The following is a 15,848-nucleotide window of genomic DNA, read 5'->3' as shown; positions in this document are numbered from 1 at the left end:
TTATATAATAAAATTTTGATATATTAGTTAAGTAAGGAAGGGAAATGATTATATGCCTTTACTTTGTGATCAGCTCCAAGCCTATTAGTTGAATCTACTAGCACTTAATCATATAGAATTATATGATGGTAATTTTATATATTTTAACTGTGAATATTGGAAACTATTGATATAGTATTGTCACATGTTATTGATTATTGTTAATTTCGATAAATTTATTGAAGCTTTAATTTTAATAACATCGCATTTTCAAGAGAAAGAGGTGTAGCAATTGAATATATGTTTGGTTTTTAATTTAAATCTGATCAATTATTTCTTAAGGTGAACAATAAATATATTGTTTCGGAAATAATTTAAAAACTGTTCAATTCTCAAAAAAGAAACATTTTGTTTTTCGAACATTATTTTATTCAAAAGACACATCGAAGAATTGCTTTCCTATTGTTTTTATGAACTGAAATATAAGGAATACAATCTAAATTCTTCAATTTGTAATTTAATTTTTCAGGTCTCATTTTTAGATTATGAATTAAAAAAATGACAGACTTAAATATAATTTGTAGAAATGAAATATTAATAACCAAGTCATATATATATATATATATATAGACATATGTATGTATGTATGAAGTTAGCTTCCAAGGAGGGAGTCCTCATTTTATTAAATAAAAAATAAGTTAAAAGATTAAATATATATATAAGTTCATAAAATCGTAAATATTTTTTTGCATTCTCAATATAGTAAAAAAAAAAATTATTTTCTTATAGAGTCATTTGAATTAGAGCGTTATCTAATTTCGCTATAAAGCATTATCAAAATTTCATTGAATTATTTAGATTAAAATGAGACTTAATTACATTTTTGATCGAAAGCGTAACCTAATCGCGTTGGTTTATAAAACGATATTTAACGTTTATCTACCTATCAATTATATGTACAACCATCATCAACTCCTCAAATTTTTCATCTACGGCGTAATGCATGATAACACACAAAAAGAAATAGTGTTAAATCATAAGCTAATTCAAAGTTATGTGAAGCTCTTCACACTCAATGCTTGCATTACTGGCAGATTACTTAATTCATAGCGTAACTCCTTGTTCATATTCCTAACTGGTGTTAGAATAGGACAAATGAAAATGCCCAATGCTTGATGTTGATGCAAAAGTTTCCCTTTCTTGTAATCCCATCATACCAATATTCCAATTCCTCCATTTTCCAAATCCTTTGATGTATTTTAATGGCTTACCTCTTTAATTTCAAATCTAATATTCAAGTTCAAGTCTCCAATATTTCTATCAGACATTCCTGAACTAGGGTTTATCAAAATTACTCAAGTTCAATATGCCAACAATTATAAAATGGCCAAAAAAAATAATCTAAAATCTTCAAGTCACTGTCTTGACATAAAGAAAAATACAAGGATTCCTAGTTCAGGTTCTCAGAAATGTCTTGGGTAATACCTATAGATACGCCAGATCATTCACCATGTATACAACATTGTTTTTTTTAATGTTTTGGGAAATTTAACATTACAGAAATTAAAATCTGATGTCTAAAGATCCACAGCTCCTGATGTGAGGAATGTCGAATATGGGATCCAAATTTCCCAGTAGCAGCATCATAGCACCTGAATGCACAAATTGAACCAGAAGCTAACATTCTTGAACCATTAAACTTATTTAAACTCATATGGATTGACATGTCGCCACTAGAATCTCATTCCTTTTCAAATGCAATGCTTCTTGTGATCCCCTGCATTTTTGGCAACAACTTCTTAGCTTTGGTAGCTCAACACGCTTTTTAACAATATCGGCTCAATTACCTGGCAATAATTCATTTCAAACCAAATTACAATGAGAGAAGGATGGAGGTTTGGTAATTATGCATTTATGATTCATCACCTTTGGCTCATCATCGTCTTTGATATCTATGAATGGCATCAACATTTGCATGAATTCACTGCCAACTGCTGCCCGAAAATGGTTTCATTTTCTTTGGGTTCTGTTTCTGCTTGATATGCAAAAATACATCAATGGAAACATATGGAAATAACATTTGATGAATTAGAGAAACCAGCAAGAACGCGCACTCTATATAGCAGACGCAAGTAAACAAGAATTACCTTAAATAACGGCAATACGTGATCTGCACAAATTAAGCTTCTTCTTCTTTCCTTTTTTTTTTCTTTTTTTGGGTCCAGTTGTCCTGCTCTGTTTGAGAACCTCGAAAGTTATTACTCTTAACTCCAGAGCCCAAATAAATGAAGGTAAGGTAATTAGAGTTGAGAGAAAACAAAAGCATCAATACATTGACAAACCAACTTACCAATTTTGACAGCAATCTAGCTAAGTTGAGCCACCATGTCCATAGCTTTATCCAATGGGGTTTGAACCATATCCTGTCTCACCAATCTAGCACCATCATTATCAAAGCAAACAAATTACTCAAATTGAATTAATCATCTTTTACAATAATATTTCACAACCTTAATTAAGACCCAGCGTGGTGGCATTATCATTTTACGATTGTACTCCATGTAGCCGCCTAGAGAATTTTGTCGAGGGCCTCCTTTCACACAATCATGGTGTCTGGAATGTGAGAGATCTTAGGCCAGTCGCTCTTCTCCTCTGTCTGTTACATCTTCCTAGAGTACGACATGCACAATGTGCAATACCTTCAACGTCGTTGTTTCACGAAAGCGATCCCGTAATCCCACACTAATTTCCAAGGAAGAAAGACGTGGCATAATGTTGATGGAGGTGTATCCCATTCTTTTAATCCCATAATCCCAGTCCTCCAATTCCATCAATCCTTCAACTGAAAGTGATTTCAATTTGGGGAAGGCAATAATAAGCGATGAAGATGAAGATGAAGATGAGTCACAATGATCACTTTCTATCCCCAAAAAACTCATTACCCACTCTTTTCACACTCTCCATGTACGATATGCTGAGCTTTTCAAGGGATCCCAATTTTCCCAAAGGAGGCAGCTGCTCACAATTTTTGCAGTTTTAAAGAGTGTCAAATTCCTTAAATTGGTAAATTCCTTCAATTTTTGCATCATCTAGGGGGGAAAAGTGTTGCCTCTGTATCACAGTAACTCTAATTCCTTCAAAGTCAGAGGTGGTTGCAAGGCTTCAAGAACACGTTGATCATCCACGTTCTTCCTCCTTACTTATTCTTCTCCTTCTTCCCCATCAAATTTAAGTCTCAACCTAAGGAGGGATTTCAGTTGGTTAAGCTCTAATCTCGTAGCCTCACCCACATCTAACACCTTTCCCAGTCTACTTATACCACATGCTTTGCCACCATCAGCACTTCCTCCACTCAATGGAACTCTTCCAATGTCCGGAGACTTGTTAATCTCGCAATCCCTTCTGGCATGTACCTTAAAGAATCAGTATCTCGATTTAGAGACAGAAAATGAAACCCCTTCACCAATAATTACATTCAAACTTACATGACTTGACATACGCCCACAAGAATTATTGCATGCCTTTTAAAATTCAATGCTTCTTTTGAGTCTCGGGACCCCCTGCAATCTAGATAACTAACGACATAAGTTAGCTCAATGGCCTTTTAACAACTCCAACCTAACAATTAATTTAAAAAAAATAAAATTTTGAATCACCTTTTTGCTCATTATTGTCTACACTTTATATGAATTTGCTGCCAACTACTTCCCGGAAATGGTTGCATTTTCAAATATGACGGCAGAGGAAACTTGTTCCTGACCTCTGTTTCTGTTTGTTCTTTAACTAGCGCATATGCCGCAAAGTTATCAATGCAAACAGATGGAAATAAAGTTTTGCATATTCTTGGTATAGAATTTGATTGAAATACTTAATGCTTTTCAACTAGAGAACAACCAATGACAAAGCAGGAGAAGAAATCACCTAAGGCAGAGTAAGATTGTAATTGCAAATCCCAGTACACTCAAGCTCCCAAATTCTCTGCCAATTATTTACCTCGTTTTGCCTCAATCCCCAATCTAACACCATTCTCACTCTTCGTCGCTTGTCCTGCAATTGTCGAAAAATGACTCTCAAGAGTCTTAGTGAATGTTATCTAACATTCGATGACAGACAAAAAAGAGAAATTACCATCATTATTCACATATCAAAATTTTAGAAAATGTTGCATATATTCCTGATATAGAATTTGATTCAAAATAGCTTTTGCATATATTCCTGATATAGAATTTGATTCAAAATAGCTTACGCCCCTTAATTAGATAACAAATTACAAAAATGCAGAAGAAGAAATTACCTGAGGCTACGGATAAGCGTAAGTGCAGTGCAACCGCTTGAGAATTTAGTCAAGGGCCTCCATTCACTGCCAACTGCCATTATTTCATATCCTGCCTTGCTTCCTGCATCATATAATACATTTAGTTAAAAGAAATTGGTCGCCCTGTTAAGTAAGCAAACCTTGAAATGTAATCACTCAACTAAAAATCAAAATTAATATAGACTTATGGATCAGGAAATGGTCAAATTAGCTACACATGCAAATAATTTACCACTTTTGACATCAACCTAAATTCAGTCACGACTGCTTTATTCAATGTTGTAGCACCACTCTCACCCTTGATCACTTGTCCAGAAACTTGTCAATAGTGGCAATACATGTAATCTGTGGCAAAAGTAAGCTTCGTTCCTTTTTTTTTGTTTTTCCTGCTGTTGGGTCCTGGCCTTGAAACGTTATTATTCAACTCCAAAGCCAAACTAAATGTAGGTCACTTGTCCTGCAAAAGAATTACTCATATTGCATTAATAATCTTTTACAGTAACGTTACCCATCTCACAAATTAAAAATCGTACATTCATAAGATATGAAAATCAGAATATTAGAAAGTATGTATTGCAGATTTCTGATATAGAGTTTGATTCAAAATGCTATTTACGCTTCTTAATTAGATTAAAAACAACAACAAAAGCAAATCAGAGTAAGAGAAGAAATTACTTGTCAAAGCCCAATATGGAGGTTGGGAATGTGTGATATCTTAGGCCAGTCTTCTCCTTCCCCCTTGCAATAACGTTCTTCCAGAAGCCCACACATAAAAATGCTCAATTCCTTCAACGTTGTCGTTTGATGAAAGTGGTCGGGCAGTGCCTTAATTTTGGGGCAGTAATTAATTGCCAATGAAGAAAGACGTGGCATGATGTTGATGAAGGTGTTTCCCGTTCTTGTAATCCCATAATCCCACTCCTCCAATTCCATCAATCCCTCAATACTAAGTGATTTCAATTTGGGGAAGGCAATAATAACTGATGAAGATGACGATGAGTCATGACGATCACTTTCTACCCCCAAAAATTCATCACCCACTCTTTTCACACTCGACATGTACGATATGAAGAGCTGTTCAAGGGACGGCAATTTTCCCAAAGGAGGCAGCTGCTCGCAATTTTCGCAGAAAGAGAGTTTTAAACTCTTTAAGTTGGTTAATGACGTCATCCAGCTGGGGAAAACAGTGTTGCCTCGGTATAACCCTATCTCTAATTCCTTTAAATCCAGAGGTGGTCGCAGGGCTTCAAGAAGAAGTTGATCGTCCTCGTTCTTCCTCCTTTCTCCGTCTTCTTCCTCCTTCTTATCAAACTCAAGGGTCAAACTGAAGAGGTATTTCTTTTTGTCAAGTTCTAATCGCTTAGCCTCGCCTACATCTGATACATCACCCAGTCTACGTATACCACATACTTGTTCCAAGTTTTTAAGAGATTCAAGCCTACATGCTTTCCTACCATCAACACCTCCTCCTGCACTCACGTGGAACTCACCCAAGGTCCTAAGACCCGTTAATCTCCCAATCCCTACTGGCATGTACCTTAAAGAATTAGTATCTCTATTTAGTAAATGTTTCATGTTTATTAACTTCCCAATCCCTTCGGGTAATTCTCTAAGATCAGAACAACAATTAATATCTAACTTTTCTAGATTATATAACTCGCACAGTATCTCCGGTAGTTTCTTTATTTCCTGAAAAGACAAATTAAGGTATCTTAAATTGAAAGAGTTTGTATATAGTGTTTGGTTTAAGAGAAACTAACAAGAAAATAAAAGAAAATCATAAAGAACCAGATCTGAAAAATGATCACATTCTCATTAGTTTGACTAATGATTACAACTTGTTATTTATAGTAAAGATTAGAGGCGTCACGTAGCTTGTCAGTTTGTTGGATCTAATATGCATGCAGTACAGTTTGTTATCTTTGCTGCTGAGCTGGATAACTAACTCAACACACGTAAGCATCAGCAGCTCCATTTAATCAGATGCTCTCATCTGTACCATATTATCATACTCTGTAACATCCTCCCTCAAGCTGAACTGACCTGGATGGACATTCAGCTTGCTTCTTAGATAGTGATACTGATTGAAGGTTAGTGCCTTGGTAAGAACATCGGCATTTTAGTCTTCACTGGGAATGAACTGAACTGTAATTTGCTTAGCTGTTACTTTGTCTCTGATGAAGTGAATATCAAGCTCAACATGCTTAGTTTTAGCATGGTAAACAGGATTGTGAGCTAAAGCTATGACACTTTGATTATCACACCACATTATGGGGGCTGTGACAAGATGAATATGTAGCTCTTTCAGTAAGGACTGAATCCAAGTAACCTCAGCTGTAGCTTGAGCCAAAGCTCTGTATTCAGCTTCAGTGCTTGATCTGGAAACTACTGCTTGTTTCTTAGACGACCAAGAAACCAAATTTGAACCAAGATAAACAGCATAACCAGCCACTGATTTGCGATCATCCTTATCACATGCCCAATCTGAATCACTAAAACAATTTATCTGCATAGTGCCGTAATGATAAAAATGTAATCCAAAATGAATTGTTCCTTTCAAATATCTAAGAAGCCTTTTACAAGCCTCCCAGTGCTCTGCTGTTGGTGAAGCTAAAAACTGACTAAGTTTGTTTACAGAGAAAGCTATTTTTGGCCTAGTGAGAGTCACATATTATAAAGCTCCAACTGCACTTCTATATTGAGAACTATTTGAAATAACACTTCCTGACCCCTTTGTAAGATAATGACCAGTGGCCATGGGAGTAGGAACTGGACTGCAGTCAGCCATATTGTGTTTGGCTAGAATATCAGCTATGTATTTAGATTGAGAGATATAAATTCCAGATGCTGTTTTGGTAACTTCTATCCCAAGAAAATAACTCAATTTGCCCAGATCCTTCAAAGCAAAAGCATTTTGCATATTGGTAATTACTTGCTGCACCATTTGATCACTTGAGCCTGTTATGATTATATCATCCACATAGACAAGAACAAAAATTACTTGATCACCTATCCACTTGTAGAAAAGGGAGTTGTCTGACCTTGAATTGTGGAAACCCCATTTCACAACCATAGCATCTTTCAGTCTCTCAAACCATGCCCTGGGGGCTTGTTTTAAATCGTAGAGAGCCTTTTTCAACTTACAGACATGAAGAGGTCGAGATGGATCAATGAAGCCCTCTGGCTGCCCCATGTACACATCTTCAACTAATATGCCATTCAAAAAGGCATTATTCACATCCACTTGTCTGAGCTCCCATTTATTCATAACTGCCAAACTTAAAATAACTCTGACTGTGGATGCTTTAACAACTGGACTGAATGTTTCTGTGTAATCAACTCCTTGTGTCTGATGAAACCCCTTAGCCACTAACCTGGCTTTGTATCTAGAAATGGTTCCATCAGCATGATATTTTATCTTGAATATCCATTTGTTTCCAACTACCTTAACTGGTTCACTTGGCAAAACCAGATCCCATGTATGATTGTTCTGAAGTGCTTGAAATTCTTCTTGCATTGCCTTAAACCATTTTGGATCAGATAAAGCAGTTAAAACAGAAGTAGGTTCTGAAGGTATGGCTAGTAAAGCAGCTAAATAAGATTTAGGCTTAAAGATACCAGCCTTGGATCTGGTTATCATGGGATGACCTATAGGTGGTGCAGCAGGTAATTTATGAGGAGGAGATTGTGTATGATGTATAGGATGTGTATGTGATGTCGAAGTAGAAGATGAAGAGGAGGTTGAAGAAGGAGAGAATACCTGTGGAGTGTCAGCAGGTAGGTAATCACTTGCTGGAGATTCTTGCAGGGGGGATTGTACTTGTGGGATTGGAACAAGGGTAACTTTGGACTCTGAAGAAATATCTGAGGGACTGCAAGACTGAGCAATGGAAGAGAAGTCTAATCCAGATACATATGGAAAAGATTGTTCATCAAAGATGACATGATTGGACACATACACACGACCAGATGAATGAAGACACTGATACCCTTTATGAGAAGAGCTATACCCAATAAAAACACATCTGTTTGATCTAAAACTGAGCTTGTGTCTGTTATAAGGTCTGAGATAAGGAAAGCAAGCACAACCAAAGACCCTAAAAGAGACATAATCTGGTACTTGCTGAAAAAGTTTTTGGTAAGGTGAAATGTTATTCAAAGTTGGTGTGGGTAGTCTATTGATAAGGAATACAGCAGTATGAAAGGCATTCCACCAGAACTTAAGTGGTAAATTAGCTTGAGCTAACAGAGTGAGGCCAATGTCCACTATGTGTCTATGTTTTCTCTCAATTCTTCCATTTTGATGATGGATATGTGGACAAGGATGCCTGAACTGAATTTCAAACTGAGTGAGATATGATGCAAAGGTTCTAAACTCCCCTCCCCAATCTGTTTGAACTGTTTTGATGTGTTGTTGTAAGTGTTTTTCAATAAAAGATTTGAATTCTGTGAAAACTTGGAGTGCATCTGATTTGGCAGTCAAAGGAAAAATCCATGTGAATCTGCTAAAATCATCTAAAATGGACAAATAATATATATAGCCTTGAGTGGATGCAACATGTGATGGTCCCCACAAATCAGCATATATAAGTTGTAATGGTGCAGTTGTTTTTGTTGGAACAGATCCAAAATGTAAAAGGTGACTTTTACCATGTTGACAGGCATTGCAAAAGTTTGGAGTTTTATTGAGTACATTGAAACTATTACAAGCTTTCAATACAGATTTGAGTGTGTGTAAGGCAGGATGTCCTAGCCTTTTATGGAAAACATTGACATCGACTGAGCTAGTATTGACAGCCAAGGCTGATTTACACAACAAATGATGAGACAAAGTACTCTTACTTATTTCAGGAGAAATATCACTAGACAAAGGAGAATGAAAAGCAAACAAAGACTGAGGTTTATTGGAAGAAAGTTGACATGACAAGGCTGAGCTAGTTTCAGAGACTTGAGCTGCAGATTGGACTTGATACAATCCCCCTGTTGCAATTCCTCTAAGCAAAGTGATCCCTGAGTTCCTGGCCTTGACAACACAGACATTTGCAAAAAACTCAAGTGTCACATTATTATCTACTAAGAGCTTTGAAACACTGAGTAAATTTTTCTTAATATTTGGAACATGAAGAACATGGTTTAAACACAAGGGTTTATTTGCAGTAGTAGCTAGCAATACTGATCCAATATGCTGAATATGCAATGCAGAACCATTCCCAACAAGCAATTTGTCAGTTCCAACATATGGCTTGAGATCCAGTAATTTACCTGGGTCATTTGTGATGTGGTTAGTAGCACCACTGTCAATGTACCAAGCTGGATCTTCAATCATCTCAGGTGCAAGAGCTGGAACAGGGACTGAAGGAGATCCAGAGTAATCTCCAGTAGGAGCAAAAACATGAGCAGGAGAGTAACCACCATGAGAATTAGATGGTTGATAAACATTGAAAACAACTGGATCCGAATACATCAAATGGCCTTGATAACCAGGTGCTCTTGGTATGTTGAAATTACCAAACTGAGAGTTACCAATTCCAGCACCATATTGAGGATTAAGATTTCTACCAAAATTACCAAAATTTCCATAAGCCATACCTATTGCCATTAGCATAGCCAAAACCTCTACCATACTGCCTCTGACCAGGCCTAAAATTTCCATTAAAACCACCTCTTCCTTGATTTCTTGAAGGAACAAAAGCTGAGTTAAACCTATTCCTGCATTTATTGGCACCATGACCAGGAATGAAACAGATTTGACATACAATTTGTGAGAAGTTACCATCACTAGATCCAGCTCCAGAATTATAACTTCCTCCATACGATCCATCGTTAAACTTCTGATTACCACTAGTGTTTTTACCAGGATTGAACTGCTTTTGAGCAACATTAGCTGACAAGTTATGTGTAACATCACTTGCAATTTTTCCTCTCTTTTGTTCCACACGATTTTCATGACTCAATAACAATGAATAAAACTCATCAAGACTGATATTATCTCCTCTAGCTAACACAGTAGTAACTAGTGATTCATAATCAGAGGAATCCAATCCAGTCAAAACATGTTGAACGAAATCATTCACTTCAACAGGTTTTCCAGCTAAAGCTAAGCTATCAGATATCCTTTTCATTTTTGCAAAATAATCAGTTATGGACATCGAGCCTTTTTTAAGAGTTTGGATTTGCATTTTTAGAGGCATTATTCTAGCTTGTGACTGGGAAACAAACATACTTGTAAGTGTATCCAGCAGCTCCTTTGCAGTTGAGCAGTGGATCACAGTTGTCAATAGATTTGGCTGAATAGATGAGAGCATCCAGCTCAGAATCAATTGATCCGTCTTTATCCACATTGTGTAAGCTGGATTGATCTCTTGATTCTCTGTTCCAGTTGAGAAACCAGCAGCAGAGCTTGTAGCAGAGAAAAATTTTTCCGGACAGACTTGATTTCCATTGATGAAATCTTCTAAACCATTTCCTTTAATGGATGTGAGAATCTGAGTTCACCAAACAATGAAGTTATTATGATCTAGTTTTATCGGAGTAATAAAACTATAAGATCCAGAATTTTGATTCGAATTTGCCATTTGTTTGCTCTGATACCATGAAAGAGTTTGTATATAGTGTTTGGTTTAAGAGAAACTAACAAGAAAATAAAAGAAAATCATAAAGAACCAGATCTGAAAAATGATCATATTCTCATTAGTTTGACTAATGATTACAACTTGTTATTTATAGTAAAGATCAGAGGCGTCACGTAGCTTGTCAGTTTGTTGGATCTAATATGCATGCAGTACAGTTCGTTATCTTTGCTGCTGAGCTGGATAACTAACTCAACACACGTAAGCATCAGCCGCTCCATTTAATCAGATGCTCTCATCTGTACCATATTATCATACTCTGTAACATAAATGTACCAGCTTTTCTATATTTCTTGGAATCTCTGAAGGCAAATAAAAGCTAGGAAAATCTAATGCCCTTAAACTTGTCGATTCCCTAAATAATTCTTCTAGGATCTCACCATTTAATGATGGACGACCATATCTCCCATTTTCAATCAAGAGGCTACGAATTTTTTTAACTCTAAAAGTAAAGACAGTAAATGTAGACTCTTTACCAATGTTTAACATTAAATGACGAACCTTCTCAGCAAGAGAGTTTTTGACGTTTAGTTCCTCAGTACCATTAATTTCCAACGACAAACATTCATTTTGACTTACAAATCGGGCAACATCATGTACCATATCATGCATCTTGCACTCTATAATACGATTATCATAACTTTTCTCAAACTCCTGAAAGAAAGAGCGAGAAGCTAAGATGCTAAAATACTCTTCACCTATAGTCTCCATCTCCTCATCTTCTTCTACACTAAGATAACCTTGAGCCATCCACAATGTAATTAGTTTGTCTTTTTCTATATCGTAGTCTTTTGGAAAGACAGCACAATATGAAAAACATCTTTTTACTCTAGATGGCAAATCATTGAAACTCAACAATAAGGAGGACAAAACATCTTTCTCAATCTCTTCTACTTTCCATAAATCACTATTTAAAATTATTTTCCACTCTTCTTCAGTTTGTTTAGAGCGCATAAGACTCCCTAATATCTTTGCAGCAAGAGGTAAACCTTTGCACTTGCCTGCAATTCTTCGCCCAATTCGTTCGAATTTTTCACGTTCCTCGATAGGCCTACCAAAAAATGCTATCTTGTTAAACAACAACCAACATTCCTCTTCAGCTAATTCCTTAATGGGAATAATATCTATGGATCCCATCATGGATGCAACGGACCCACTACGTGTAGTAACTATAATTTTACTTACATGGAGACCATTCTTTAGACAACGATAGAATGGTTCCCATTTCACGTAATTTCCATCCCATACGTCATCCAAGACAAGAAGAAAGCTCCTCCCTGCAATGGATTCATCAATATGTTTAAGAAGAGATTGGAATTCACCTAAATGAGATTCACGACCATCCAAAGCTTCAACCATTGCTTTGGCAACCCTAAACTCCTCAAAAGTTTCTGACACACACACCCACATAATTTTGTCAAACTTTCTCTTCACCTCGTCATCATTACAAGCTTGTTGTGCAAGAGTAGTTTTCCCTATGCCTCCCATACCAGCAATTGAGATGATATGGAGGCCTTTTTGTTGCTCGTTACTCTCACGCAACAGCTTGCTTATGAGTTCATTCTTCTCACCAACTCTACCACAAATCTCTTCCTCATCAATCAAGGAGGTACTCTGTACACGCCTTGGTCTTTCACCACTTTTATTGCCACTCTTAACAAGATTAAACAAGTCTTTTTGAGTGGCAATATCATGTAGCTCTTCATTCATTTCTTTGATCTTGTTGGCAATGTCATAACGTAGAAATACTTGTCTGAAACCAAATTCTTCTTGTTTGAATCCAAAACAAGAGGCAGGAAAGCAGAAACATACCTTCTTTTTCTTTTGAGGAGCAGCAAGAGCATTGTCATCAACGCCACCCTCACTTTGCAATTTGTGTCTATCTGTGATCCACTCATCCAACACATCTTCAATGTCGTAGGATGCGTACTTGAGCCTACCCAGCCAACGTCTAACAGCTTTGTCCTTCACTTGCTTTTCCTCTGCATCATCGAGCACAGCTTGAATGGCTTGAAGGTGGCTCGTAAGGCTTTTCACTTCCTTCTCGACACCAGTCACAAGCATCACCTGTAACAGCCCAGACCCAATAAAAATTATGAAACTTTATGGAGAGTCTCATATTTCTAGTGAATCCTATCCAAATTTCATGATTTTGCGAACCATCCACATTAAGTTATAAGCATCTTATTTCCACTAAAAGGTCAATTAAAACAGAACCGTAAAACAGATTTCCTTTCAAACGTTTTTCAAATTCTAAGTCACTTAACGAGTACTAAAAATCATGAAAATCAATCCAAGCATGCCATAAAATGTGACTATCAAATCCTAGAAAGTTGGAGCCCAAAATCTAAGAATCATAAATGATACAAATTAAGTAAAGAGACTATATAGAAACCAAATTAAAATTTAAATTGAAAAGAAATTATATGAGGTCACTTACCAAACTCAAAGAATGTAAGAAAATTATGAAATTTTTCAGAGATAAGTTTTTACTAAACATTAAATTAATGACTACTTGACAAACTTGAATGTTATGCAAAAACTTAGCTCAACATAGAATATTTATGTAGAGTTAAAATTGTGGGTTTTGATAATTTCTTAGACACGGGATTACAATAAGTTATAAAAAATATGGGTAGTTATTGAGAATATAAATGAAACAAAATAAATATAAGTGGTTACTAACCACATCACCTTTTAATTAAATTCAATTCAAATTTCAAAATTTAAAATGACTAAATAAGTAAAATAAAGCAAAGATAATGTTTTCGATAAAACAAAACCAATTAAAATCATTAGAAGTATTTATAATATAACTTCGATCACCTGTTGTTTTATCTCTTTAGCAGCGAAGGAAATCAGCTGCTCCACGAGAGGGGAAACGACGGCATCAACCATGGTGAATACAAGAAGAGACAAATTGATGTTTGCAAAAGTGATCAAAAGAATATTGAAGTGTTAGTGAAAATGAATTCCGGGCCATAGCTTTCTTATTTATGCTTCATCACATGCATGGCTTTACTTCTCGACCACGTCAGTAATAATAATAATTAGAGCATCGCATCTTCCCTTCACTTTCTTTCAATTGGAAAACTTTCACTTTCACTTGCTCAAGATAAGTATCAATACCACAACGGTTGATGCAAGTTATATCTAAGAAAAGTAAGGTAGGTTCTTGACCTTTTGATCAAGATAGCTCATTTCATCATTTGGAATTAATGTTACTGATCAATTTATACATTTTTATACAATTTGCTGGCATATCTTCTTAATTTGAAATCAACATTTGAATAGTAATACACTTTCCTTGAAGCTTGTATTCTAATTTTTTTAAGTTATCCGCAGCTCGCACTCAATTCAATATTCCACTCATTGTATATTTACTTTTTAGAAGTTTGAAGCAGTTGAGTAATTCAAAAAATGAAGCCATTTTATTTTATCCTCTCCTCATTGACCATATTTATTCATATATTTAATTAGTAATAGTACTTAAAATATATATGTGAAAAGTATTTTAATCACAAGCTTCATAATTTGACATGTGTCAACATCATGTTATAGAACAAATAGAGGCCCCAAAATGATCTTGACAGTGATCTTTGAGCTTAAGCATAACTATGAACGCAGTGATAAATTTCATTACTTCGTTTCTTGTAATTACAAACAATACTAGAGAAAAATCAATAATCGACATTTGTGTACACTAGCCGATTCAACTAAAAAAAAATCGCTTGATATTGTACAAAAAGTCCGAGATTCGGGCCATACATCATAATTAGGAGGGGTTTGATTAAAACCACCATTCAAGCAGTGAAGAGCTAAGGACTTGAGTTAAATGTTTGATTGATTGAAAACTTTAAAAATCCTGCAAGATAGCAAAATAGATTAACAAACGTGAATCACAAGCAAGTAAACATGCACAAAAGTAAGAGGCAGGCTTACGGTTTGCACAACATATATCTTCACGTCCCATTTTAATCAATGTTGTCATCATCCTTAATGTACTCCTCCTGCACTTCAGCGACTGTAGACATCTTTGTTAAGCAAAACTTGTCTGACTCAATTACATGGGAAAAAGTGCAGATACAATATCTGGGAAAAAGAAAAGTTTCCATAACTTTGGTACATTTATGAAAAACACATGAATCAAGATTGAAACCTGCCTAACAGCAAAATTAGTTTCTCAAATGCACAAGTTATTACATCACAAATAATTCAAAGATAAAAGTTTTATGAATATGAGAATCACAAGATTGAAAGTAGGTGAAAAGAAGGATATCTGTAATAATCCCAATCCACATCGCGAACGGCAATCTTGCTGAATTCAACTGCACTGGCATCCATGCCAGCAAAGATGTACCCATTGCTTTTATCTATCAGCTTCACGAGTTTTGCCACACTTTCCTTATCCTGAAGAGGAGCAGCCAACTAAGATCTTATTCACAAATAATTCAAAGAAACTCAAGAAAGAATTCAAGAGAAACCGATGACCTGAATATCTAAGGTTGAAAAATTGACCAGACTGTAGTCTTCTATTACATCACACAGCTCCTTTGTAAGCTTTCTGCAAGCAGAATTATTAACTGCTTGTATATAAAATACATTTGAACAACAGATATTACTTATCTCCAAATGAAATTACAAGAACACCATACAACCAGATTCCTTAGGCTGAGTGAGGCAAGAGGCAATCAATAAGCATACTATCAAGGGCAACTATTGCTCCTTTACATATTGGCATCTCAATGACAACACTGGATGAATTTGCAAGTATTCAGAAAGTGGTTTGAATTCATTGAAAGAATGGCAGCCAAATACAGAACTGAATGATGACTGAACATATACAGGTCTTAGATAAGAAGCTGCACCGCATATGTCATCAAAGCATGAATGAATTAGACTGGAATTGATAACAAGCATACCAT

At 35.7% G+C, this 15,848-nt stretch overlaps 2 long non-coding RNA genes across 7 annotated transcripts; both read right to left on the bottom strand.

Annotated features, from left to right (window-relative positions):
• Window positions 1–1,405: 1,405 nt before the first annotated feature.
• On the bottom strand, window positions 1,406–2,869 carry LOC112098295. The gene is made up of 5 exons (XR_002905411.1): window positions 2,490–2,869; window positions 2,330–2,402; window positions 2,127–2,214; window positions 1,906–2,011; window positions 1,406–1,826 (listed from the first exon to the last, which is right to left on the bottom strand). It is a non-coding gene; the product is annotated as an uncharacterized LOC112098295 (long non-coding RNA).
• Window positions 2,870–2,881: 12 nt separating this feature from the next.
• On the bottom strand, window positions 2,882–5,835 carry LOC112098293. Of its 6 annotated transcripts, none has more exons than XR_002905407.1 (6): window positions 4,970–5,835; window positions 4,527–4,751; window positions 4,274–4,376; window positions 3,636–4,072; window positions 3,465–3,554; window positions 2,882–3,392 (listed from the first exon to the last, which is right to left on the bottom strand). It is a non-coding gene; the product is annotated as an uncharacterized LOC112098293 (long non-coding RNA). The 6 variants fall into 6 exon arrangements; XR_002905404.1 differs by having other exon boundaries at window positions 3,636–4,026; XR_002905408.1 differs by having other exon boundaries at window positions 2,882–3,381; window positions 3,636–4,026.
• Window positions 5,836–15,848: the final 10,013 nt, after the last annotated feature.

The sequence above is a fragment of the Citrus clementina genome, unplaced genomic scaffold, assembly GCF_000493195.1.
Source record: "Citrus clementina cultivar Clemenules unplaced genomic scaffold, Citrus_clementina_v1.0 scaffold_5, whole genome shotgun sequence".
Taxonomy (NCBI): domain Eukaryota; kingdom Viridiplantae; phylum Streptophyta; class Magnoliopsida; order Sapindales; family Rutaceae; genus Citrus; species Citrus x clementina.
This window is presented reverse-complemented; position numbering and strand designations above follow the sequence as displayed.